This window comes from Apodemus sylvaticus, chromosome 17, assembly GCF_947179515.1.
Source record: "Apodemus sylvaticus chromosome 17, mApoSyl1.1, whole genome shotgun sequence".
In the NCBI taxonomy this organism is placed as follows: Eukaryota; Metazoa; Chordata; class Mammalia; order Rodentia; family Muridae; genus Apodemus; species Apodemus sylvaticus.
Genome location: NC_067488.1, coordinates 52,028,103 through 52,051,062, shown reverse-complemented (window position 1 = coordinate 52,051,062; position 22,960 = coordinate 52,028,103). Strand labels below are relative to the sequence as shown.

Sequence of the window (22,960 nt, the reverse complement as noted above, 5' to 3'; positions counted from 1 at the left end):
CTCTGCCTTGTAGGGGTTTCTCCACGTGCCAGCCAGCCTCATATGGACCTCTGAGCAGATGACAAGGAAACTGAGGCTAGGAGGAGCCCACATGTCAGACGCCCTCCGGCTGTCTGTTTGGCTCTTAAAGTCTGAAGGATTGATTGGCTTGCTATTCCTGCACTCCTCCTCCTAAGAGTGGTTTATAGGCCATCCCTATAGGTCTTCATTGTCAGCAGTGGAGAAGGGTCAGAGGGTTGAGATTACAGTTCTTCAGTGGCTCCTGGTAGCCCTCATAATAAAAGCCCAACCTTGTAGAATGGCCTCTGCCTACTTCAGGTCTCGCCACATTCCTGTCATTCCTGTGCTTCTCCTCCAAGGAAGAGGTAACCCCCACCCCCTCTTCAGTCTTTGCCCTCACTTTGTCCTTCCTCTCCAGGACTGCCTGCCATCTTAGTTATGTTAGTGCTCCTCTTTCCCCAGAGGATTTGCTGAGGAAGCTCAGGGCCTGTGGGATCTGTCTTTTTTAAATGGAGCCCAGTCTTTAGCTCTGCAGTGGTAGAAGCAGACGATTTTGGAATCTACGAGCGGGCCCGGTGAGGACCCTTGGCTTGGAACCATTTCCCTGTGAGGAGTGGCTGTCTAGGTTGAGCTGGGTTTGCTGCCTTTTTTTTTTTTTTAGATGAGAATTACACTGACTCTCTTTTTCTCCTTTTCTCTTTCTCCTTCCACTCCCTCCTTTCCTCTTTCCTTACTGAGAAGGGGTCTCTCTGTGTTACAGGATCTGGCGAGGTGGGATGGCATTAGAACTATGTAGATTAGGCCGGCCTCACACTTGTGACAGGCCTCTGGCTTCCGTCTCTGGAGAACTAGGATTACAGGCATGAACCTCTCACCTAGCTCCTCGGTTGATTTTTGTGTGAGTGCAGAAATGCACGTGCCCAGTTTGTCTATGGCAGTCAAAGGACAACTCTTGGGGGTTGGTTCTCTCCTGCCACCTTGTGGGATGTGGGAATTGAACTCCTGTCGTCAGTGCGTCCTGAAGTGGTACCTCTACCCACTGAGCCATCTCACTGCTCCAACATAGTTCTTCTGATGTGTCTGTTGCTGGAATTTGGATGGTAAGTTCAAAGACTAATTTGAGTTCTGGCAGTGTTTCTTTGGAATGTAGGGGCTGGGCCAGGGTTGATAAGAATGGCTCAAGGCTGGTGTCTCTGGAACTCACAGCTTTCCCTCTGAGTGCTTAGGAACATTGCTGCCCTCACTGGCTGTAGACCCACAGCTGTCTGACTTGGTTCTTGCTCAGCTGGGATCAGGGAGGGTGCAGGAAGGATTCCTGGCTTGCATACCTGAGGCACACTCCTACAGGCTCTTGGGGTTCTGACCTTTGAACCAGATGATTTCAGTCACTGTAGTATCTTCTTTTAGTTACTAGGGACAGGATTGAGCTATCTCATTTGATTGCCTGGTGTTTCAGGGAGCTAAGGGATGTGGGGATGTAGAAGAGAAAGGGGGACACGGAGAGGTAGAGGGGCATAGAAGGTTGGGGTACATGAACATGAGTTTATTGATTGATTGATTGATTGGTTGATTTTTTTGTCAGCTTCTGTTTCCAGCCATGCTTACCTGTTCAGTCTGAGTGTGTTTCTTCAGTAAGTTCCCTGTGCTTGAGAACTTTCTGGGGCGTTTGGCAGGGGTAGAGAGGAAGGGTGATTGGGAGGACCTCCCAGGAGTTGTCCTGTGTTTCCCAAAGAAATAGATAGGTAGACAGGCAGACAAACAAATACGTGTAAAGAAGAAATGAGAATAAAGAATATATCGAATAAAAAAATAAATTTAAAAAAAAAGAAGAAGAGAAGAAGCACTCCAGGGCCCTCTGTTCTCCCCAGCACACCCAAGTTTTTTGCCCTAATCCATGTTCTTTGGAAATGGGTATTTAAAATACAATTCTTAGCAGCCTTATGCTACTGCTGACTACTGGTTTGAACACGATGGTGTGGGTCAGTGGGGGTAGTGGTTGTTCGAAGGAAAATGGGCTGTTTTGAGTTATTTGTAACTGAGTGGCCAGTTGATGTCCTGGAGGGAAAAGGCAGCTGTGTTGAGGGGTGTTGTCTAGAGACCTGAGGTGGAGCTCTTCCTATGGGTCCCTGAGCAGCCTGTAAGCAGCCATGCAGATTTAGGCCCCAACTCTTACTGTAATTCTACATGGTCAGTGTTGTTATTATACATAGATGGGACCCAGAGAAGTTGTAAGTACCTGGCCAGGGCCTGGAGACACAGCTCAGTAGTTAAGAGCCTTGATGCTCTTCCAGAGCTCCCAAGCTCTGTTCCTAGCACCCACATCAGACAGCTCTCTGGAAGATCCAGTCCTTCTGGCCTCTAGAGAAGTCCAAACACATGAGGCAGAAAAACACACATGAATACATAGGTAAAAAGAAATCTTTCAACTTACATATCTAGTAAGTGACTGAATCAAGATTTGAACTTGGATTGCTCTCAGTGTACAGAGTCAGGACCCCATCTCTCGCCATACTTGTGAACTAAGTATTGGGTGTGCTAGCCTTGTGGGCCATGAAGGAGAGATTTTTTTAGTCAAGGCTTTCGTGGAGCAAATTTAGTATCTGTATGTATATAGAGCTGCACATTTGTATTTCTAAAACGCACACAACGGTCTGTGCCTTAGTTGTCCCAGCTGTGGGAATTTGGAGATTTATAAGCAGAAGAATGGGGTGAGATCTGACCTGAGCCTCAGGAAGGCTTTCCTAGGATGTACAGGAGAGAATGGAGATGGGATACAGAGATAAATGCCTGTGTTTTGGTGGCGGGGGCGGCGGCGGCTACTGCCGCCGCCGCCTCCTCCTCCTCCTCTTCTTCTTCTTCTTTTCTCCTCCTCCTCGTCCTCCTCTTCCTCTTCTTCTCCTCCTCCTCCTCTCCCTCCTCCTCCTCCTCGACTTACTTATTTTATATATATGAGTACACTGTAGCTGTGCAGATGGTTGGGAGCCTTCATGGACCAACCAGCTGGGATGGTATACAGGGTGGCAGCCACTTTGAACAGCAGCATTGCTTTGCTGAGCCTGGGTCCTTTTCCTTGGATGTTGGGCAAGCTCTTCTTGGCAGCAGCATTTCCGTCTTTCATAATCTCTAGGGTAGCTTCTGGTTTTCCTTTTTTCTTGTTTCCCTTTGTGTAATGCTTACCTTTCTGTAGTCATTCAAAAGGGAGTCCAACTAGAGGTTGCCTGACTTGAGACTATATGGTGGCAAGGGATTGCTGACCTTGTAGTAAAAGTCTCCTACTCAGAGTAGATTGTGTATGTTGGGGTGGTGTGGGGGAGTAGGGTGGGTGGGGATGGTCATGGAAGGGTTGGCCAGGTGGAGTGTGTGGCACAGTTGTTCAGGCAAGGTGACTTTGATGTTTCCTTTGCATCGCACTCTGGTGGAATGAGAGTGAAGCCAGGTAGCCAGTAGCTTTAGAGGAGTCATCAGTCCTGTAGTCTGCAGGGTGGGTCACCTCAGGTGGTGCAGTCAGTGTGTGGAGTCTGAGATAAGAAGTGTGTGTGTGTGTGTGTGCGCGCGCGCGCGCGCGCACATACACACACACACATACACATGTTCATTATACTTTATCATTCTGTCTTAACTCTTTCCAGACAAGGTCTCTTCCTGACCCTGGAGCTCACTGTTTTTCTCCTAGCCTGTCTAGTCATGTAGGCCCAGCCACCTTCCTGTAGCCAACCTGCTTCCCCATCTTCTACACCACTGTCTATGTATGCATTTATATGTGGAAATTTACACTAACAAAACTGTCACAGGCTAAGTTTTAGGGACAGTGTGGAGATATTTTTGTTCCATATGGTCTATAGGCTAAGGGGATTCTGCCAATAGGAATTTTCCTGCCTCACAGGCAGTGCTCACAGGTAAATACCTGTACCACACATTGAGTCAGTGGCTCTCAACATCTGTCTGGACCCCTTAGGGTGGAGAACGATCCTTTCACAGGGGATGCCTGAGACCATCAGAAGACAGATATTTATGACATGTTACGATTTATAACAGTAACAAACTTATAGTTATGAAGTAGCGACAAAAATAATTTTATGGTTGGGGGGTCACCATTTAAAGGGTCTCAACATTACGAAGGTTGAAAGAACCACTGCCTTAAATGAATGCATGTATTCCCAGCAGGAAGAATCAGACTTCATAGTGAAGAAGGCATTTGGCCAGGGCCATTGAGATCTATGTGTTGTTGACTGTCTTTATGTTTAACCTAATATTTCTTGGGCAGAGATGCAAGCATATGTTACTATCCTGGGCATTGGACAATGGCAAAAGCACTTCAGATGCTTTGGAAATTTTTTGTATTTCAATTATGTGTAGAGGCCAGTGGTCTGTGTATAGGGGACTGGTCAAGAGGGTTGAGTTCTACTTTGTCAGAATACAGTAAATGTAAGGGTTCTGTGATCTAAGCAAATCTGAGCATCAAGCCAGTCTTTGGAAGACACTGGGTGTGGCGGCCTTACAGATTCAGGAAACTTGAAAAGAGCCAGGCAGGGACTGTTGATTCCAAGGGGCAGGAGATTCCCCAAAGCCCAACTGAGATGCTGTTCCCGGGGGAAGAGGAACTGGTCCTGGGGATGGAACTGCATTTGGGAATGTCATAGAGCATCCTGCAGAATGGGAGACAGAACAGTCTAGGCCAGGCTGTGTTCATTCAGGATGTTACCTACCTTTGTGTGAGTCTCAGGTGACTCCACTAGAACTTCAGGCCAGAAACACAGCACATCATCCTCAGGAATGCCACACACGTGGCCAGACTGCATTCCTGAACTTACTGTCAGTTCATATATAGAAACCTCCCTGAGCTCTGCCCCATGTGGGTGGGTGAATTCAGGGCAGAGGAATGTCATTGCCTGGAGCCAGGAGCCCTGCTTTGCTGTCAGCAGGACAAAGTAGATTCTTCGTTCAGCCACCAACTTGATATGGCCCCATGTCCTTTTTCTGTTGCATGTAAACAAAGGCTGTTTGCAGTGTTTTTCATTGGGTTTCTTAGTTACAAGTTACTACATTTGTTACTGTATGCTCAAGCCAGATAAAACAAAAGATAAACACGGAGGTGGTAAGGATAATAATAAGCCTCAGACTCAATTCAGGTCAAGCCAAACTGACTGCTTGCTGTGGCAGAGCCGTGGGTGTCTTTCCCTAGGTTCTCACAGCATACCCACCTTAAAGAGGAAGCTTCAGTGGCATCACTTTGAAACTCAGTAGTTCCACTTCCCTTGTGTTTACTTGTCTGTCTCAGTTTAAGATCTCAAGAACAAAGATCTTACCTGTGTTCATGCAAACAACCTTAAATTCAGTGGGGGATGAATGAGTGAATGAATGAATGAAGAGACTTGAAAGTAAGTTGTCTGCCGGGCGGTGGTGGCGCACGCCTGTAATCCCAGCACTCTGGGAGGCAGAGGCAGAGGCAGGTGGATTTCTGAGTTCGAGGCCAGCCTGGTCTACAGAGTGAGTTCCAGGACAGCCAGGGCCACACAGAGAAACCCTGTCTCGAAAAAAAAATAAAAAACAAATCAAAAAAGAAAGTAAATTGTCTTCTGCTCTCCACACGAGAGGGTGGATGTTCTCAAAATGAGAGAGGGAAGGAAGGCCTAAAACTTAGAGGGCTGCAGGCAGACCAGACTGTCATATTGGCCTAAAAGCTGTGGGGGTGGAGAGCTGGGTTAGGGGGGAGCTGGGTTGAGGGGAGCAGGGTTAGGGTGGAGCTGAGTTAGGGGGAGCTGGGTTAGGGGGGAGCTGGGTTAGGGGGGAGCTGGGTTGGGGGGGCTCAACACTCCTCTGCTTTTGGTTCTGCATTTGCTAGAGTTTTCTTCTTGTGTCGGTCTTGTGACATTTCCGTCATCTGTCTCTAGGTTAGGAATATCTTGTTTAATATAACTTAAAACTCATCCAAAAGAAAAGAGATGGATGTGCAAGTTGTATTTATTTAGTTTATCTTTCAGGTATATATGGCCTTGTGGCTAGACCCAGAGGCGTGTGTGAGCTAGGCAATTGTGCTTACTCCTGAGCTGTATTTGTAGTTCTTCTTTTTTGTTTTTGTTTTTTGCTTTTTGCTTTTTTTGAGACAGGGTTTCTCTGTGTAACCCTGACTGTCCTGGAACTCACTCTGTAGACCAGGATGGTCTCGAACTCAGAAATCCACCTGCCTCTGCCTTCCAAGTGCTGGGGAGTGCAGCATCACTGCCCGGCGTATTTGTAGTTCTTAATAAAGCAGGACTCAGAATTGTCTTTGCATGCATTTGTATTAATGTTCTATGTAGAAATAGAGCTGGTGTATATGTGCGTGTGCTGGTTCAGTTCCCAGCATCCACTTGGCAGCCCACAATTCCAGTGGAGATCTGACACCCTCACACAGACATAAATGCAAGCAAAACACCAATGCACATAAAATGTTTTAAAAAGTATTTTATTAAAAAATGTGGATTTCATTTCTTAAAGCATTCAGAATATTTTGGGTATAGCAAGCTGGTATAATCAAATTGACAGACATTCCCCCTGTCATGCACAGACTACAGTTTATTCTGTCAGTAGATACCAGATTGCTTCATTGGTCCAGACCATGATGAGCACTGTAGCATGGCTGTGAGCCTTCTTTATGCAGACCTGTCGGCCCAGGGACACCTGCGTTTCTTCTGGATGATACTCAGGCACAGGTGGTTGAGGCGTGTGCTCAGCATGTAAGGGATGTGGTAGAATCTAGCTTTTCTGCATACTCATAAATGGACTTGGCCACTTTGGTGCCCACAGGTAGGCCCTAGGGTCAGTCTTTCCAAAAGTCAGCTGGGTCTGCAGAGGAAGTCTGCTGGCTCTGTGTGGACGCTGTAGGATGGCAGAGGTGAAGAAGGAAGGAGAAGAAACTGCTTCTCATTGCTTAGGACCCGACAATTAGATGATCTTCCTGGGACAAAGGAGCAGCTAGCAGTCACTGCTTTCTGCCTTCTCCAGGAAGAGCTCTCTACTGCTTGTGTGGAGGTGCTCGACACACAAAGATAAAGAGCCTCAGGGAAGGCCCTCCTTCCCGATAGGCAGGCGTCTCTGTCATTTGGAAGTAGGTGGGGTAGGAATAAGAATCACAGCCAGTTACCAGGTCAGTTTGTGAGGCACACTGCCAGTCATCTGCCGTTCACCGTAAGTGCTGTGTATGAGGTGGTGTGGTGACTTCCATTTGTCATCGCAGTACTTGGGAAGACGAGGCAAGAAGATTGTTTCAAGTTCAAAGCCAACCTTGGAAACTGAAAGGAAGGTGCTATAGGTAAAGATAACGGTGTTGGATCCTTGGTGGAATTGAACTGTCATTCATTGGATGGAGCCATTAGTGTGGGTAGCAGTGATGTTTTTGTTGCTGTGATAAAAAACACCATGACCAAAGAAATCAACTTAGAGAAGAGTTTGTTTTGGTTCCTGTTCAGAGGGTTAGAGTCCAACAGTGGCAGGGTGGAGGCAGCCAGCGGGCATGGGTGCTGAACTGCAAACAGAAACAGGGAGGGGAAACTGGAAATGGAGTGCGACTGTACACTTCCAAAGCATACTTCAACATACTTCCTCCAAGGCCACATCTTCTAGACCTCCAAATAGTGCCACCAACTGGGGACCAAATGTTCAAAGCCAGGGCCTATGGGGGACATGGAGGACAGCCAGAAGTGCAAGTAGGTACCCATTTGGAGTGGTGAAGGTGTGATCCCCAGCTGCCTGGGGAGATTCTGGAAACTGGGATGGAGAGCCTATGGGAGGAGGGCTCTCCCCGCCCCCCACACACACCTCTTGATACCCTGCCTTTCCACAGGCCCAGAAACAGGCAAGTTTCAGTCTTGGACTCAATTATGCAGACCAGGCTGGCCTTGAATTCACAGATCCCCCTGCCTCCGCGTGCTGGGATTAAAGGCATGTGCTGCCACCACTCAGCTCAGAAACCAGCCTTGTATAAACTAGGTGGCATGTGATAGTTTAGGTACCAACTCTTTCTGTTTACAGCTTAGTGTTAGTGAGATAACCCTCTGAGACTGGCGAGAATGAGGAATGCTGCTGTAGCCTGGGGTGGAGCACTGTGGATGCTGGGGAGGCAGGGAGCAGTGAGCCTTGAGCAGCTCCTGCAGATTTGGCCTCATGCTTTGGAAGCTACCCACCGCCATCTTCATTAGTTACTAGTCACTTGTAGTTATTGATCCCTTTGTATGGTCATGAGCTTACAGTGGGATCTCCTCCATTTCAAGGTCCTTACTTTCTTTGATATTTTCATGGACTGTTTTCCTTTGGGGTCTGGAGACACTGTGGCCATGGTCAGCACTAACTAAATATGCCAGTCTTATTAGTTCTGTTCACCCAGTAAAGTAAGACTTACTCATGACAATCTCCTCCTCACACCTACCTTTCCTCACATGGAATTCCTTCATGCTTTTTGAATTAGGGACCCATCATCCAGTGCTGTGGCCACATGGACGTGAGTGTTGGTCCAGGGTGCCCCTGCCTTTGAGTTTAGTTGAGGGTTTTAACCTTCTCTAGGTATAAAAGGAATTCAGGGGACTTTTCTGTTGCCTTCTTTATCTTCTAAATCAGTGAAATGGAGACCTGGTATTTCTTTCTGAAAGCTTCAGGCATGGGGTAGGGGGCAGGCTGGCTATTCTACCCTGTGTCCTGTCACCTGCCCTCTTGGTCTTGCCCTGGCTTCCTTTGTCAGAGATGCCTCAGCCCACCTGACACCCCCTCTTTCTCTCAAAGCACGGAAGTCCCTCCTTATTTCTCCTGCCCAGCTATTAGATTGATGAGTTCTTTATTGAGCAATCTGAAGATGATAGAGAACAATGTTTTATAAAATACTGAGTCAGGGAATGCTTCATAATAATGACAATAACAAAATCTGGCCTGCACCCACATCTCCTGGTGCAGGAATCAGTGTTCAAGTGCATGGTGTACAAAACACTCCCCAACACCTAGGGTTTATGCTTCTTCCAGAAGGGGTCACAAAACCTCACACTTGGCTTTTTGGAGTAAATGGTGTGGAATGACCTTGTTCTTTGTCAATGAAGTGTAACACAGTCGGAGCCAGCTGTGGACTAGCCTCCCTCTGGAGCAGGGACTTCAGAATGGCTGTGGCATTCAGCTGCGGCCAGTTGTCATCTGGCATTGTGGGTATTATCAAAGCCCATGGGTAGACATTGACCTGTGGGCTTCGAAATGCAGTGGTCCTAGCCTCTGCACAGTAACAAGGTTGACCTTTGACTTTGGCCGCCATGTGGTCTGTCCAGTTAGAGGACTCAGAAAGGAAGCCCGCTATTTCTCATTTCTAAAACCAATAAATGCACGTTGTAAAATAGAAATGCAGGTGTTCAAAAGAAAAATCACCGTAGCACCTCAACATACATTTTCTCCATCTTTATAGTGACTGATAAGTAATTCTCTATGGAGAAATAAGCCAATTAAAAGAATTAAAAAATTAAAAAATAATAAAATTAAAACATTAAAAATTAAGAGCCAGATTTGAGTATATTAAAGGCAGGTTTATTGGGAAGCAGCTCTTGGGTGAGAGTTCATTGGTCCCAAGGAAGAAGGCCAGGAAAGTTGTTATTGGGAGGAAGACAGGGGATGGGGAAGAGAAAGAGAGAAAGGGAGAGCAGAGAGAGAGAGAGAGCAAGAGAGAGGGAGAGAGAGAGAAAGAGAGAAAGAGAGGGAGGTAGGGGCTAAAATGTTTCTCTCTGGATTATATAGGAAAGAACTTCTGGGGGAGGGAAAGCCCAACCCATGGGCTGGAAGGGTCAGGATAAAGGGTGGAATTTGCCCGATAAGGACTTGGGGATGCTGGCAGAATCTGGAGGCCAGGAATGGTCCACTTTGGTATGTAGAGTATGCACCTCAGCCTCTTGTCTGAAATCCAACAGTCAGACATGAAGACACATGTCACAATAGTCAGTTTCTCGTTGTTAATATGTATGTGTGCACATGTGTGCACCACACAGCATGTGTGGAGGTCAGAGGACAACTAGCAGGAATGGGTTCTCACTTGTCATGTGGATCCTGGGAAGCAAACTCAGGTCAGCAGGCTTGGTAGCAAGTGCTCTTACCTGCCGCCTGCCGAACCTTCGCTACAGCCCTAAGTGTCTTTTCTAGGAAGATCTCTTGAAGATGAAATATTGGGAGGTAACAGGCTTTCTTTTCTTTCTTTCTTTTTTTCCTTTTAAAATGTCCTTGATGGGTGAAATAAAGGTGGCTCTTTTTCTTGCCTTCAATAAAAGGCACTTTCTAATTAAGTCAGGAGCTCCCGCCTCCCTTGGAAGTGACTGCTGAAGATCAGCTTAGGGATTCACGTTTCTAGGGTTAGTTGTTTACCTTCTCCGTTCCCTGATCTAGCTTGGTTCCCTGCTTAGATCCCTAGACACAGTGCTTGCCTCTCTGTGGGTCTCTGGGTATCTGTCTACCTACCTGTCAGACTTGAAGGTGTCTAAGAACAGGCACGGTGAACTGCTTATACTTAGCCTGTAGCTTTCCCTAATCACAGGGTCAGGTGGAGTGTTAGTTCTCCATCACCTAGACAGTATAACTGTGAAGTCGATAGGCTCTAAGATCAACCTAAATAACACACTTGTGGGCATGTATTTGAGGGGATTTCTGGATTGGATTACTGTGGCAGAAAGGCCCACTTTAACTGCGGGTAGCACCGCTGTGGGCTGCAGTTCTGGACTGAATAAAAGACGAGACAAGCACTAGTCTCCAACTCTGCCTCCTGACTGTCTGTCTGTCTCATGCCTTCTGCCATGTGGACAAGACCCAATCTTTTTGTTGTTGTTGTTGTTTTAGGTTTTTGGATTTGGTTGTTTTGAGGCAGGGTTTCTCTGTATAGCCCTGGCTCTCCTGGAACTCACTCTATAGACCAGGCTGGCCTTGAACTCAGAAATTCACCTGCCACTGCCTCCCAAGTGCTGGGATTGCAGGTCTGCACCACCACTGCCCGGCTACAACCCGATCTTAAGTTGCCTTTGTTAGGCATTCTGTTTCAGCACTGAGAAAAGTAACTCATAGACTCACTATAACAAGCACATACTGTAAAGGGAACAGTGATATTGATGGGCGGGTTTGGTGATTTCATGCAGTTAGTTGCCCATAGCTTTTGGGCTTGTGTTGGGGCAGCACCTCATGGTGCTGTATGGTGGAGTTGAGTGAAGCAGAGGACACTTGGTAGCTGGGATTCAAGAGAGAAAGACCATGGTCCCACAGTTCTCATGGAGGACATGTCACATTACCTATGACCTGGGAATAGTTTGTACATTTTCTGGGGCAATATACTGAAGATGGAACACAATTCAAGAAGAAATCTGAAGTTAAAAAAAAAATGCCAAGCAAGGTTCAGTGAGTTTGGGGACATTTTTAGGAATAAAAGTAGGTCATGCTGTATGAATGTGCTATTGGTATGATTTTCACCCATTTACTTATATTTAATTTCACCATCTGCTACAGCTTGGCTAAAGAGTCCTCACTGAGTCACTACTAAGGACTTGTAGAAGGGAGCATGACCTCCAAGGGAACTGTGGGTCCATGGTCTTCCCGTCTTGAATCTACTTTTTTTTTTGGAGACAGCATCTCTCACTGACCTGGAGTTTGCCTGTAGACTAGACTGGAGCGTCAGTACACCCCAGTGCTCTGCCTGGCCCTGCCTTATCAGCCACGAGACTACAAGCATGTGCCGCCAATCCAGGTTTTCCCTAAGTGTTCTGAGATCAAATTCAGGTTTTCAGTTGCAAGGCAAGGACTCTGCCATCTGAACTATTATTTCAGCCCAACACCTGCATTTCCTTTTTTTTTTTTTTTTTTTGATGTATTTATTTATTATTAAGTACACTGTAGCTGTCTTCAGACACACCAGAAGAGGGCATCAAATCTTATTACAGATGGTTGTGAGCCACCATATGGTTGCTGGGATTTGAACTCAGGACCTTAACAGTCAGTGCTCTTACCCGCTGAGCCATCTCTCCAGCCCCAACGCCTGCATTTCTAACTGAACATGTGGTGGCAAAAATGTCTTTTTGGCTGGGCGGTGGTGGCGCACGCCTTTAATCCCAGCACTTGGCAGGCAGAGGCCTGGTCTACAAAGTGAGTTCCTGGACAGCCAGGGCTATACAGAGAAACCCTGTCTCAAAAAACCAAAAAAAAAAAAAAAAAAAAGTCTCTTTGGAGGCTAAGATGTCAGATGGCAGTACACGTCTTTAGTTCGGGCCCTCAGGAGGGAAAGGCAGGTGGATTTTTGTGAGTTCGAGGCCAGCCTGATCTGCATAGAGAGATCCTAACCAGCCAGAGTGCCACAGTGAGAGAGACCTTGTCTCAAAAAGAAAAAAATAGATGGCACTGGATTGCCTCGAACATTCGTGCACACACATACACATTTGAACATATGTGCACGTGCACACACAGAGTCCAAGCACTGATTCTCTTGGCGACGTTAGGGGTTTTATAATCTGTATAGCGAGGGGAAAGACCGTTCTACCACATTGCTGCTTTAGCTGGGCTTTCAGCTTTAATGAGCTTGGTGTTGCTGCTTCCTTTTTCTATTTTTTTTCTTCCTCCTCTTCTCCGTGATTGGACAACTGCCAGAAAAGCAAAGAAGCTTATGTAAGAGATTTTACCTTTTTTTTCTAAATTTTGCCAAAGATAGTTCAGCTTTGTGCTGGTGCATTTTCTGATAGAGGCTGTTAGAAATTTGGCATAGATGTGGGAGGAGCAGAGCCAGATGACTCATTTACGTCTTGGTTCCTAAAAAATAGGCAAGACTAACATTACGATTGAAATTAGCCACTACCCTCCTCTCTCCAAACGATCTAACATCACCTGACTTTACTTAGTAGTAAGTTTCTGACACTGACTATTCACTTGGTATTTGAAGATAAGCACAAATCATAATTAGCACATTTTGTTGTCTGCCTCAAAGCCATTGAACCTGAGTTTTGCCACTGCAAGGCACTCTGACAGCAGAGAGAGGCTGAGTGATGCTGGCTGGAAGGGACCGTTGGTAGAATCAGTGACCTTAAAGTTTGAGTCTCAATAAAGTATACTTAGGCCAGAATGGTAGGGACTTAGCCTTGACTCTGATACCTTGCGCTACAGTTCATGGGCTGTAGTGTGCTGCAGAAGTGGCAGTGGCTGAGAAGTTCTCTTACTGGAGTTTTGTCAACCCCCCCCACCCCCCCATGGCAGAAGTCATGCAGGAGCCCAAGAGGAGCCTCCTGCTTTTGCAGACTTACAGTATTAGGATTCCATTCTCTGTTATCTGCAGAAAGGCAGATACTATTGTCAGGGCAGGAGGATCCCAAGTTCATGTCCAGCTTGGCCTATACTCTTTAAAACCACAGATGAGTGTTCACTGGGTTGTCAAGCCAGGCAAAGGCACAGTGGACTCTGAGGCTGGGGAGATGTTTTGTCAGTGCCACTTGGTTGTATGCAAACCAACATCTTGTAAAGGGAAAGAAGGGAGGAGGAAGAGAAGCAGACGGGGAGGAGCGACAAGACCATGAGTCCCAATCCTTCTAGACTAGCAGTTCTCAGCCTTCCTAATGCTGCGGCCCTTTAATAGTTCCTCATGCTGTGGTGACCCCCAACCTTCAAATTATTTTCATTGCTACTTCATTTTGCTACTGTTGTTTAAACCATAATGTAAATATGTTTTGGAGATTTGTCCAAGTGGTCATGACCTACAGGTTGAGAACCACTGTTACAGGACAACTGTATCCTAGTGGCCTCTGCTGGAGCAGCTGGCTTGCTCTTCCTGCAGATGTGGAGGTTGGAATGCTAACGAATGGCCCTGTAGTCAGAGTGCTCTTGCAGGACTTTACCTCTAGCCCAGCTGAGCCATCTGGCTTTGTGTTTCTCAGTTCAGGGACCCAGATATATGGGAAGCATGAGCCTGTTGAGGTTGTCTGTCGTCAGGTACCCTTGCCTCCCCTTCCCCTTCTGCCACTGAGGCTGAGTGATAACTTCTGTTGATGCGGTCTTTTCTGATCGTTCTGTTAAGAGATTTCCAGAACAAGATTAAAGAAAGCGAACTCCAGCTGATTTGTACAAGCCTAGCTGACTTTTGAGTGACATGTCCAGGTGAACAGTGGCATGAGAGAGAGAGAGAGAGAGAGAGAGAGAGAGAGAGAGAGAGAGAGAGAGAGCGCCTGAATGTTCATGTGCGTCATTTTCCCTCAAAGTATTTTGTCAGTCTCATGAGTTAACTTTACTCCATTCTTCCTCTTCGTTCATATTTTAAGGTAGAAACTGTCCTAAAGTGATCCTTTTTTCAGCCACTGCCACTTAAACATGGCATCCTAGCTGGCTGTGTGGAAGGGGTAGGACTTCTGGGAGGGAAGCGAAGGGAGACAGTTTCCTGGTTGGAACTCAGGTAGCTGGGCTTATGCAGCAACACCTTTACCTGCTGAGCCATCTTGCATATAATTTTAAACAATCTTTATTAGCAAATAATATGTGTACAAAAAATGTCCAGACATGAATGTGCATGGGTTTTCACATATACAGTATGTGTAATTAGTTCAAGAGCAACAGGCCTGGGGGTGGGTTCGTACTTTAGTGACCCAGTGCTGTATGAGATCCTAGGTTCTGTCTCAAATACTGAAGGAAAAAACCCAGACAGACCCAGAACCTCAGACGCCCCCTGCTCCTTTTGCTCCTTCCCACTTCCCTGTCCTCATCCCAGTGGTTGGGTGGGGTCCTCCCCTTGCTCCAGCCCGGGGGCTCATGGCTGTGCATTCTTGTGCACACACTATACCCCAAATTTTAGCATTATTTTTCCTTTTTCTTTCAGTTCTTTGTTATAGAAGAAGTGGGGGTGGCATTTTCTTTTTCGTCTTGACTATCTGTGAGCCTCCTTCCCAGCAGACAGCTGTTCCATCCCTGTCCCTGTCCTATCTTCTGTATCAGGCTCCCCTTGTCTTCCACTAGCAAGCTGCCTCTGCCTTGCCTTGGAGAGTATAGGGACACCCAGGTTAGCCCATCCACAGAGGCAAGCCTGGGCAATATTGCTACTTTACATCTGCCTCTGAGACTCCAAGCATGCCCTTTTCTGTCCTAAGTAGAGAAAGGTGCTAAAGACAAGGCTGAGTCTGTCATATAAGCTGGTGATCACACACTGGTTGGGAGGAGCAGCATGAATTCGTTACCAGACCTCTTTCTCTGGTTTTCCGTGGGAAAACTGAGATTCCTGGGGTCACTTTCTGAAAGGAAAGCTGTTCTGTGTTGGCCCAGGCACCCCAGGCACGCAGGAGCCAGCGGTCAGAACCTGGAGCTTGTACTGTGAATGCAGCAGTGGAAGGAGTGACCTTATCTCAGCAGCCAACAGGAAATGATGAAATGTGCTGGGAGAACTGGGCTGGGAGAGGGAGGTCAGACCGACCAGCAGGGTCGGAAGGAGGCAGGTACTCAGCAGATCTGCAAAGTTAGGCTGCTGCAGCCAGCGGTGACAGAGAAACGTGAGTGTGCTTTAAGGTTAAGGCAGACCTGTCTCAAAGTAGGATTTCTGCACCTTCTTTTTTCCTGTTCACGTGATTGCCAGCAGACTCACCTTGTAAGTAAACGCACCTAGTTTGAGAGGTTCTTGACGGAAGTATTCAGCCAAGTTCCATATTAACCAGCATGGAATGTTTTGTCCTGAGAAAATGACTGCAAGTGCTTGATTCTCCTGTGCTGGATTTTGACCTGAACAGAAAATGAATACTCGTGCTTTATAACATTTGACTGTGGCTTGGACGTGTACACAGGGTTCCTTTCCTAGTGGATGACTTTGAACTGCTTCAGCAGGGTTTCTCCGGCTGCACTTCTGGAGGAACGCTCCTAACTGCCTAGCTAACTGAGTCACCTGAGTTAACCATTTGTTACTAGAGGGCTGTTACTTGTTACTTCCTACTTTCAGATGCTGTGCTTATTATTTATGATGTTTCCTTTCTTAAAAGCCAGATTTAATCTATAGACACAGAGAGAACAGCCTGAAAATGAGCTTTTCCAGCTGACTATACTTGCCTGGGGGGGGGGGGGCGCTCCCCGAATTAGCCTTCTGTTCGCTTGTGGCCTGAGTCAGCTCTTTCCTCATTTCTCTTCTCAGACCCTGTGCCCTGTCCCCAGCGCTAGAAGCTTTATGTCCTTACTGGATATCAAACATTTTGTTTTAAAAACTAAGCGGCCTCATACACATTTTAAATTATTTCTTATCTCAAAAGTCATATTCTGAAAAAAAATTACCACTCCCCCTCCCTTATTTTTGTAGCACTCTAAGTGTAACTTAAAGCTTAAAAAGGAAAAACATACCCCCACCCCTGCCCCATTAAGTGACCATCCCTACATGACTCACTCTTCTTGGGTTACCTATTGCCATGAATGTTGAACCAGGCAATGGCCTGGTGCAGCCTTTGTAAATGTCCTGCTGGTGTGGGCCGTGCCAGCACCCAGGCACACTTGTGTGTTAGAGCACCACTGTTATGGTTTGCATATGTATCTAGCACTTTGTGGGGCACGGGAAACTTGCACAGTATAGAATGCGGGACTTTGAGACCTTACTCAGGCCCACCAGTTTTAGTTTTGTTCTTGTAGCTATGAATGCCTCTTTCATCAAATGTTCTGGATCATAGAAAATTCTACTGAATATTCTTTAAATGCCAAGTTTGTAAAAATAACAGAAGTTTTAATAACTACAAGCCAAAGCATGCCTTGCAGGTGAGAGTGCTCTACCAGTCAGTCAGTAAGAATAAGCCTTCTTTGTTGTTCCTTCTTTTTATGTGACTCTTCATGCTAAGAAATTTTGTGGCTTAGTTTTAAAGGTAGGAACTTGGTATTTGAGTTAGCCCTCGGAATGGCTCCATTTTGATAAAGGAATCAAAAGGGCAGTGACTTGTTCAAGGTCACATGACTTGTTAGCTGAGTCCCAGAGCCAAGATACCTGCTTTCTAGGTCATTACTTTCTGCTTGGTAGGCATGCTTTCTCCACGTTATACCTTGGATGGTCTCTTCTCCTCTCAGATCACATGGTGGGAATGTTCTCTTGCTGAACTGCAACCCTGGGCCTAAGAGTTCATTTCTTCTTTTTATTTCCAAACACTCAGCTTTTATTAAATAACATTTTTTTGCTGAGTACTATTTGGCATAGATGCATAATGAATAAAGTAGATTAATATAGAGTATAATGTATAATGAGGTCATTGTCAGTACAAAGGGCACTGACAGTTCTGCCTCTGAGAGATACTTTTTCTGAAAAATAAAGAGGTCTCTATTTCATGGGGTTTCCTGCCTCTCTCCTAAATTAGGTCCCAGCCGAGTGAGCCCCATTCTGTGTCACCTGTAGAGGAGCCTGCCAGACCTTTTATGATCACATCTAGTACAAGAAATGGACAAGTACTTCGTTCTTCTTTGAAAGAGGAAACATGACAGGAAAACCCTGAACACAAGCTCTTTTTCTTAGTATTTGTGTGTTTGTTTCAGTTCCTGCATGGGAATACTGACAGCTTTTAAGTCTTGAGACAGGTTTTGCAACTTGAGAGACTTTTTAAAAATTATAATTTTTTTTTGTTTTTGTTTTTGTTTTTTGGATCTGTTTTTTTCAAGACAGGGTTTCTCTGTATAGCCCTGGCTGTCCTGGAACTCACTCTGTAGACCAGGCTGGCCTCAAACTCAGAAATCCGCCTGCCTCTGCCTCTCCAGAGTGCTGGGATTACAGGCGTGCGCCACCACCGCCTGGCTACTTTTTAAAAATTATAATGTAAATAAATAAAGAGATGGTTTACTTAATGAAATGGAATTTATTCACAGCTTTTCAGAATCTTTATACTTAGTCTCTTGGAATAGACCAGTGCTTAGCGTGTGCACCCCTGGACTCAGTCTCTAGCATCCAGCCTTCACAAGTTTTCTGCTAAAAACTGAATTTGAGTCCTGAACTGAAACTCAGATAAAGCAGAGACTGGCTGAGGACATTGTATGACTGTCTGTCCACCTTGGCTTGGGTCTCTGCCGGTGTCCAAAGCCTACTTAGGACCTTGGGGGAGGTTTATAGATTGCATGTGTCTTTATTTTCTAATATATTTAGAGTATAACCCATAAAACTTTATGAACCAGGCAGGGTGTGGTGCACACCTTTAATCCCAGCACTCTGGAGGCAGAGGCAGGTGGATCTCTGTGAGGTCCAGGCCAGCCTGGTCTACATATTGAGTTCTAGAACAGTCAGAGCTACACAGTGAGGTTTGTATCAACTGAAAATATTCCTGCTCCATGGTATGGTTAGGAGGAAGGCTTTTCCTGTAGACAGGAGAGAGAACACAGCCAGAGGCCTCTGGACGAGTCCAGAGCAGAGAGAAGATGGGGGGGAGGGGAGAAGATGGGGGGGAGGGGACGACACAGAGTGGAGAAAACATAGTGAGAGAAGCAGAGAGAGATGGAGGGAGGGAGGGAGGGAGGGAGGGAGGGAGGGAGGGAGAGTGTGAGTGAGCACAACAGCAAGGATAGCAGGGTTAAAAGAATGAGCAGTTGGGAGAGGGGGAGGGGAGAAGGGCTAGGACGGACTTTGAAATGTGTAGCAGGTACTTGTGATACCAGCTTAGGCTTTGATAGGCAATAAGTGCCACAGGTTGCCATGTCCCTTCTGCCAGAAGTAAGACAAGTAACTTCACAATTCCTGAGGAATGCTGGCTTCTGTCTGACTCCCAGAAATCCTCTTACAGTCCAGGTTGAGCTCATTTCTGGATAGTTGGACTGCCTTTAGAGTTTGGGGAATTGGAGTTTTCTTTAGATCTGACAAGACCATGATTAAATAATAAACAAAATTTCTGACATACATTCCAGGAAAATGGGTATTTTTAATAAATATCTTATTTGTGCTTAAAATTGAATTTAGTAAAAGTATACTTACTATAATCTAGTACCAGGGATCCCATGCCTTCCTCTGGCCTCTGTGGATACCAAGGATGCATGTGGTACACAGATACTCATCATACAGACAAAACACTGGCATAGATAGATGATATAGACAGACAATAAATTGAAAAAACCATAGTGAAAATATAAGAGTGAGTCGGAAACATTGAGAAACAAACGTCCCTCAGAACTTCTGTACTTTTATGTTTTGGGGGCCTTTCTTCAGACACGGTTCCATTCGGCCTTGGAGGAGATGGCGGCTTTTAGCAGCAGGCAGAGACTTGATCTCAGAGAGTAACAGGAAGGGCCGAAGTCAATGATGTGGACGAGAGAAGGAGCAAGCTTAAGAGATCGCAAGATTCCTCATTTTGTAGATTTGAGGGTAGGGTGCAGGGTGGGGGTGGGGAAATAAACTTGGGCATGTTGGGCAACTCCTGGACCACTGAGTTACTACAGAACTCTTTAAAAGCAATAGGGGGTTGTTGCCGAAAGCAGAGGCAGATGGAGTTCTGTGACTTCAAGGCCAGCATGGTCTACATACTACTAAGTTTCAGGTCAGCCAAGGATACAAAATGAGACTGTCTCTAAAAAAGAAAAATCAGGAGTGGCTGGAGAGATGGGTAGGCAGTTAAGAGCACTTGCTACACTTCCAGAGGTCCTGATTTTGGTTCTAAGCACTCAACAGTCTATTGGGATCTGACACCCTCTTCTGGCCTCTGGGAGTAACTCCATCCCCCAAACATATGAATGCCTGCATGTATATATATGCATCATGTGTGTGCCTTGTGAAAACGGGGGCAAGGTGATGGCCTAACTCTTGGAGCTGAGATTATAAACAGTTATGGGCCACCATGTGGATGCTGGGATCTCATTTGAGCCAGCCTCACTGGTGTATTGGAGAGCTGGTAAGGGCCTTGTTGGATGGCCTGGGCTCTGATGCTGGAGACTGTCTAGAGGAATGTCTTTCATGGGCTTCCAGTCTAGTCCATCCACCCCACGATAAGACAAAGGCCCAGAGTCCTCCTTAGTGTGCCAGCTAAGAATCCTTGGCTTGGTGGCCCTTCTTTTGTTTCTTAGTATCTTAGTTTCCCTCAGAACTCTCTGATGCTCAGTTTTAATCCTGTCCTCTACCTGGAGAGCACCATGCTTACTATCTCCAGAGAGATGGTCCTCTTATCACAGTACTCCCAGCGGAGAGAATCTGTGTAGAGCACAGCCTTTAGGGTTCCTTTCTGCAGAGCTTTCGGGTGGCATACATGTCGAAGAGGTCTAACTTTTCCAAGCTGGCTTGGCTGGGCATGGGCTCTTTCTGGGCAGACGTTGCTCAGCATGTCATCTCTCCAGTGTTTCTGGCTCTCACTGTTGCTGTTCATCTCACTGAGGCTCTGAGGGCAACTGTCTTTTTCTCTGCTTCAGCTATGTTAAAGTCTTGCTTGTGCTTATAAGGCTCCCTTAATCTGTACCTTAGTGTCTTTGATTATTCTGAAGAATTATCCTTAAATACTGCTTTCTCCTGCTCTTCTTGTTTTTGTTTTTCGAGACAGGGTCTCTCTGTGTAGTCCTGGAACTCACTCTGTAGACCAGGCTGGCCTCGAACTCAGCAATCTGCCTGCCTCTGTCTCTGCCTCCAGAGTGCTGGGATTAAAAGTGTGTGCCCCACTGCTGGGTCGCTTCTCCTGCTTTACTGTATCTCTGTTGTTGCTGCCCCTGTATCTCCCTGTTTCTCTTCATTTTTGAGGGTTTCAGAATAAATTAAAATTTTTATTGAAAATATGTAAAAATTGTGACACTTGCTATGTCTTTTCTTATTTGTTTAGTTTGGAGACAAGGTTTGTACAGAGCCCTGGCTGTCCCGGAGCTCCCTATGCAGATTTGTTTGCCTCTTCCTACTCAGTGCTGGGATTGCAGGCATCTGCCACCACGCCTGGTTCATCCTATTTCTTTTTTCTTTTTTTGTTTTTGTTTTTGTTTTTTTGAGACAGGGTTTCTCTGTATAGCCTTGGCTCTCCTGGAACTTAATCTGTAGACCAGGCTGGCCTGGAACTCAGAAATCCACCTGCCACTGCCTCCCAAGTGCTGGGATTAAAGGTGTGCACCACTACCACCCGGACTCATCCTATTTCTTAAACCAATATATATATATTTTTTTTAATTGAGTGTGGAGAAATGAGTAGGGCAGAAGGAGGAGAATTGGAGGCAGACAGAAGAGATGCTGATTGTAGTCCGAGGTTGCAATAGTAACCAAGATATTTTCTCCAGGGCTCCTCAGATAATATTTGGTAAGGCAAGTATGGTGATTAGGTGTTTTGCTGTGGGTGGAAATGGGATTCCTTTTTTTTTCTTCATACCACGATCACTAGAAACGCATCCTGGGAGAGATGGTGATGGTGTTGTGTCTTGGGCTGTCCTTGTTTTTATCAACAGTCGTGGTTTAAAGGGATGTCTACTCTGAATCAGAGAAGACAGGCTCAGAAGCACAGCCAGCTCATTCTAGATGCCATGTGGCACCATGGAGCGGGGTGCATGAATTTGTATAGTCTCAGAACAACAGTGGGCCATCAGTACATTTACTGGCTATGTTGGTGGGAGCATCAGGTAGGCGGCCCACAGCCAAGATGGGAAGTGTCTTCTGTAAGTTCTGTATGTCATAGCATCCTTAGCTTTAGGCTTGGAGGCTAGAGGTCAGCTAAGCCTACTGATACATCCTGAGAGTATATCCTGAGACGTATATCTGTTGGACAGATATGCCAAGTCAGATACAGAAGTTAAGAAAGATGACCACTAAAGGGACTGAGATAGCTCTGGTCCTTCCTCTACCATCTCACCAGAAGCATAATGCAGCCAGGGTCGAGCAGTCTGCATGAGCTTTAGAGAGGATCTGTGGGTGCAGCTTCTTCAGAGGACCTTGGTGCATGGTGCTTATGCTCTGCTAAGTGACATCTGTTCGCTGGGTGACTAGGCCAAAGGGGCTGACTGGAATTAGGCTCAGGATAGGCAGGCTGAGAGCATGAGAGACCAGCATTTGTGGAGTGCCTCAGATATGCAGGCATGCACGCTTAATGTGTCATTTAAATTTATAATTTTCTCCATGAAGTAGAGTCTTGATTACCCTCATTTTACAGATGGGAATGAAACTTAGAAGTTAAACCTTAGACCCATTATTGCTGTGACCAGAGTCCTGTCCTGTCCTTCCTTCCTTCTTCTCTCTCTTTCTTTCTTTCCCTTTCTCCCTCCCCTCCCCTCCCCTCCCCCTCCCCCTCTCTGTTTTCGAGCTCTGGCTGTCCTGGAACTCACTCTGTAGACCAGGCTGGCCTTGAACTCAGAAATCAGCCTGCCTCTGCCTCTCAAGTGCTGGGATTAGGCATGCACCACCACTGCCCAGCCCACTTTTTTTTATATAAATGGGATTTTGCTACTAATTTATGCTTTGCTTACACAGGTTTCAGATTATTGCTTGATAAATGAGTTTCCTGTTGCTCCAAACTACAATTTTGTTGTTTTTAAACTAAAATCAGTATCAAGTTAGAATCAACTTTCCTTTCTTCCCTCTCCCCTCCCCTGCCCTCCCCCCCCCCAATCTCTGCCTAGGACACTGTGTCTGTGTCCCTCCCCTCCTCTTCCAGTTTCCAGCTGTTGGGAATACCATCTGTAAACTGGCCCAGTGCTCACTCTTCTTTGGGGTGAAATGCTGTGGGCTCCAGCTGGAACGTGCAGATGAGTAAAATGGATTCTTGAAAAAGTAGCATGATAGCTGAATGCAGGCAATGCCTACACAACTTAGAAACCACTCTTCCTGTGGTTTGTGTAGCTTTTTAGCTTCAAAGGTGTGTGGCTAGAGAAGTATTTGAACAGTTCCCTTCTGAATACAACTTCTGAAAAGTGTGGCATTGCCATGATTTTGTGTCATTTTCTAGCATTCTTGTGGAGGTAGGCTTTGAATATATATATTTGAGTAGGGTGGGGGGAAGGGATTCATGGTAGGGAGATGGGACATAAGTCACTCGTGGTGGCTTGAGGACTCAGGCTGGTGTCTGACCCATGTACATTGCTA

At 46.1% G+C, this 22,960-nt stretch overlaps 1 protein-coding gene across 3 annotated transcripts in view; it reads left to right on the top strand.

Annotated features, from left to right (window-relative positions):
• Pacsin2 (protein kinase C and casein kinase substrate in neurons 2) overlaps positions 1–22,960 on the top strand; it is a 91,473-nt gene that overhangs the window by 19,861 nt on the left and 48,652 nt on the right. Inside the window, exon 1 of one of the 3 annotated variants that reach the window (XM_052160154.1) lies at positions 15,558–15,580. The exons of the other annotated variants lie outside the window; for them this stretch is intronic. The gene's annotated coding sequence lies outside the window, so the exon portion shown is untranslated. Of the gene's footprint in view, positions 1–15,557; positions 15,581–22,960 lie in introns of those variants that run through there. 3 annotated transcript variants of the gene reach the window in all.